This window comes from Crocodylus porosus, unplaced genomic scaffold (assembly GCF_001723895.1).
Source record: "Crocodylus porosus isolate Cpor-Errol unplaced genomic scaffold, CroPor_comp1, whole genome shotgun sequence".
NCBI lineage: Eukaryota > Metazoa > Chordata > Crocodylia > Crocodylidae > Crocodylus > Crocodylus porosus.
Window position 1 is genome coordinate 44,244,516 of NW_017728907.1, and position 4,693 is coordinate 44,249,208.

General features: G+C 53.9%; 1 long non-coding RNA gene across 1 annotated transcript; it reads right to left on the minus strand.

Moving 5' to 3' along the window:
- Positions 1-1,624: 1,624 nt before the first annotated feature.
- On the minus strand, positions 1,625-4,057 carry LOC109307373. The gene is made up of 4 exons (XR_002100253.1): positions 3,902-4,057; positions 3,718-3,801; positions 3,413-3,544; positions 1,625-3,077 (listed from the first exon to the last, which is right to left on the minus strand). It is a non-coding gene; the product is annotated as an uncharacterized LOC109307373 (long non-coding RNA).
- Positions 4,058-4,693: the final 636 nt, after the last annotated feature.

Consider the following 4,693-nt stretch of genomic DNA (forward strand, 5'->3'; position numbering starts at 1 on the left):
CTGATGTCAACCACTGAGCTAGAGCTCAAAGCTGAAAGGGGGGAACTGTAAGAGAAAAATGGCTATATAATCATGAGAGGCAGATAACCCAAGACTGAAGATCCGCCTCTTGCTGACAGTAAGCGAAATGTGTAAACCACAGAACCGGTCTCAACCAGCCTAAGTATTTTGTAACTTTCTAATGGCAAGTGGAAAAACTGGAATGCAACAATGTAATGTGTAATGCATAAATACCAAGCTGTAAACTCAGTTCAGGGGAATGCTCTGTCCTTGTGACACTGGGTGGCCCCTCTGCAGAGCAATAAATTCACATGCTGACAGTCCCTCGTTCTATGCTGAATTGATCGCGGCTAGGAACGAGCCCAAAGACAGGACGTGGCCAGTGCTCTTCAGTGTATGGGCACACCCTTCAGTGTATGGGTGCTACATAGTAGCTGGTCAACCCTTTTCCCCAGCAGCAGCAACCCCCCACCCTGGGTCTCCCCCCACCCCACAACGGACGGCTGAGGGGTGGGGGGGGCAGCACGCGAAGCTGCAATCTCTTCCCGCCCCACCCCCAGGGCTCTCCCCACACACACGCCACATAGCTCTCAGGCCCCACTGCCAAGCCACCCCACTCCCCATGGAGGAGACTCCCCTCCCCTCCCCAAGCGCCACCTACCGCCCGGGGCCACTCCCCACTGCCGCCCATGGCCCAGTCACGTGATACCCCGCAACTCAGCCCCTCCCCCCCCCACCCCATGGAGCCATGCGCAGGAATCTCGCTCTTCTTGCAGCACCCAAAAAACCCGGACCGCGGGGAGCAGCCGGGGCGACCACTGGGAAAGAGCTCAGCGCCACCCCCACGGGCCACACCGGGCAGGAGGGGACAGCCCTGCCGCACCCTGCCCTCAGCCTGGGACTGCTTCAGCCCACAGTCCCCTCCCTGACATGAGGACCCAGGGCCCAGCCACAGGGAGTGCCCCTGCCCATACCCGTGCGACACTCCTGGCACCGCACAGGCCACGAGCACCCAGCCCTGCCCCCCGGGAAAAAAGTTATTAATTAATAAACTCAATCCAGCAGGTACCAGAACCATATCTGCTTTATTTTTCCACCCTGGCCCACAACTTCCTCTATGTGTTACACACACAAAAGGCTCAGCAGACCTGAGGAGGGAACAGCCACATACAAAACAAACCACCAGGAAGAAAACATTGTCAGTGTCACAACAAACAGGCAGAAAACAGATGCCACAAACACACACACAAACAGCACCAAACAAAACAAACAAGCACTTTGCTCTTTTCAACATCAAAATAGAAAGAACTACTAGTGACACCCCAAGAGACAATGAAGGGAGGCCAGTGGCAGCAGCAGCACCCAGGCAGAGACTGGCACCAACTCCTCCACCCCAGCACATCCAAGGGCAACATCTGTACCCACATACAAGAAGCAAAACCTGAAACCCCCAAAATACTCAGAGGCTATTTTCAGCCTTTACAAAGACTCAGGACTCGCAGCCAGGCTAAACGCAACCCAGGCTTACACTGCCCAATTCAGGGCAAGCCTGAGGGCCACAATCTTCTCTTCTGCACCATCGCCTGGGAACCCTGGAGCTCCAGACACTATCCGACACCAGGGGTTCCCGCCCCCACTCCCCACCAACTATCACCGGAGCAAACCAGCCACTCCACCCCCCCACTCTAACCAAACCCACTTTTCAGCACCCTGGTTCCTCCATCTTCCATCACAACATGCCCTTGCATCCTTCACCCCCACAAGACCAAGACCACTGGAAAAAGAACAAAACCCTCGTCACCCCAAACAGGGGACACAAGGGAACCAAGTCAAACCCAAGGGAAGCTCCTCTCCAAACCTCCAGCACATATACCCAGCACCTCTACCCACTACCTGAGCTCTCAAACACTTGCCTCTGGCCAGCCTGAGCTGGATAGTCACAGACAATCAAGAAGTCACCTAGCCTACACGGGGCACAGCCACCACAGGAGAACCCTCATCTCCAACAGCCACTGCTCACCACAGCCACAATCATGCCACTCCTTATCCAGTTGTCCTCACAGCCAGAAGAAGTAATGGGACCACACCACCTGCAAAGGTACAGACACAAAACCTCCTGGAAACATGAAAGAACAAGTGTGGGACAAGTGGTGAGGCAGGAAGACAAACACATCACACTGCTCCAAGGGAGCTCAGAGGCACCACACGCTCCAGCCAGGAGATACCATCAAGGTAGAGGCCTTGTACCATGCCAAATCAGGAAGTTGCAACAGGGCTGCCCACTTCCTCCTCCACCATCTCTGGGGCTCTTCACCTCATCTTCTCAGCGTGTACTTCATAGGCCAGAAGCCTTCACAAGATGGCTCTTCCACACACAAAAAAGAAAAGGCAATTGCCACTATCAACAACTCAGAGGCCTCACAGCACTGGGGACAATGGCTGCAACCTGCCAAGACTGCACACACAGCTTATCCCCCTAATCCCCAACCCATAGCTGTAACAGGACAGCCACACCCCTCTCAGGCCTTTCCCTTCAATAGCAAGGGAAGCGATTTAGATGTGCAAACACAGGTCTCCTGCCAGTTCTGGGAACAGCAGAGAAAGGCTGCAGCAACTTTGAAGACAACAAGACAAACAGAAAGGCACACAGACACAAGACAGGCCATTCCCAGCACTGGTGGCAGAGCCTGTGGCAAGATGGACAGCTGGCAGTAACTCAGACAAAAACTTGTGGCTCAGCAAAACCTGGAGAGGGCTAGACACCACACCAGCATGAAAATATTGGAGCTAACCCAGCTGAGGGTCCCCAAACAGCTAGTGGCAGGGGCTGGCAGGGATGCATAAGCCTCATGCAGAGCCAGATGAGGGACCCCTGGCCACAGCATGCCACCACAAAGAAGGAAGGGAACCTGAAACCCCACAACACCCTGCCTCAGCCTTCCCACCACACCCAGGCAGCCCCTCCCTCCCTTCCCAAACACAAAACACCTTCTGGCATCCCGATCCTCTGGCTCCGTTAGCACTTCTCTGCTCCAGTCCCTTTGCCCTCAACCTTTCCCTCCATACACACCAGGACTCTAGAGAGAACAGAGAAGAAGCGTTCACCCGAAGGGGAAGAACAAAACATGGGACAAGGGAACCACCTGGGAAATTCCCACCCCACACAGGCAGCCAAGGGAGCACCTCAACACACTGCACAGGGTACACAGACAGCAGGGGGAAGGCCTCAGCCCCAAAAGCCAGCACGTACCACAGCTGACATCCCCACTGCACCACCATCCCCTCCCAATTCCAGAGACAGGCACCTGCTGCAGACACAAAGGAAAAACCTCAGTGCAAAAAACTACAAAGGGCAAAGCAGAAATAACTACCAGACTCAAACAACCCCAGATTACTCCAAGGAAGCTCTTACCAACTACTGGATCTGCCCATCCAGCACCAACACACCTCACAGCATCTGATTCCTCCTGCTTCAGCCTCCAATAGCACCGCTCAGCTCCACTCCCTGAACCAGCATTCATTTCCCTCCACACAGGGCAGGATCCTACAAGTGACAGAACAGGCAGTTCACCCCAAAGGGCACAAGCAAACAGAAGAAGGGACCGTCAGGTACAATTGCCACCCCACCCACCCAGCTCAAATTCCCCAAAGAGTGCCTGGCCAGGGCACACACCTTCAACCATGACAAAAGCCTCAGCCCTTAGAGACAACACTCACCCAACCTGGCATAATTCTGCTCCTTCTCCAGCCCACCCTCATCCCCAACGGCCTTCCTCTTTGCATGGGGTACACAGGCACCTCCTGAGGGCACACAGGCAAATTTGCTACCAAACACAAAGGCAAAGCACAAACAATCGCCCCACTGGGACACAATCCCACACCACTCCAAGTAACATCTTACTCACTGCTTATGCCCACAACTCCAGCAAAAGGGCAGAGGCCTCCTTCCAGCTGACCCAGAAGTCACCATGGGTGCGCAGTCGCCAGCATCCTCCACCTCCTAAATCGTTGTGGCTTTAGGTCGCTTCACCTCTACCTCAGCTCACGGTCCAAACATTGGCATTGTGGCAGAAAGCCACCTTGGTTTCTCCCCAAAATCTCTGCCCTGTGACACTGTGACTAAAATCTCTGAGCTGCAACCATTTGATTAGGGGGGACCCTGCACACAGGGGACCGCACCCTCAGCCTGTCTATTTAGGTAACTTGAGCTGGCTGCATTCCTGAGGGAAGGGGAAACCTGCTCCCTATACCTATGTGACTTGCATCAGTTACCTGGGTAAGAGGTTTCTACCTGGGGAGCTGGAATCTGCCTCGTAACAGGTGATGTATTTCAAATTGGTTGGCTGACAGCCAACTGGGGCTGACCTCCACTGGACCAGGTGAATGAGGTCACAGGGGCTATATAAATTAGAGGGGGAAGGAGGCAGTCTCTCTCTTGGGTCATGAGGTGAAGCAGTAGCCATGCAGGGGACACAGAGGAGCTTTACCATCTGAAACTAGCTCTCTCTCTCACCCCAAAACTCATGAGTAAGGAACTGCCTGCCTCCAAAAGGAAACTTCACCTGCCTTTGGAAGATGCTTGTGAGTAAGCTACTCAATCTGATTAGATATTTAGCTGGCAGTAACACAGATGCGTAATCAAAAGGCTACCTCAGCCACACTGTTTGGTCTTTAGGATTTCTAAGATATTGCT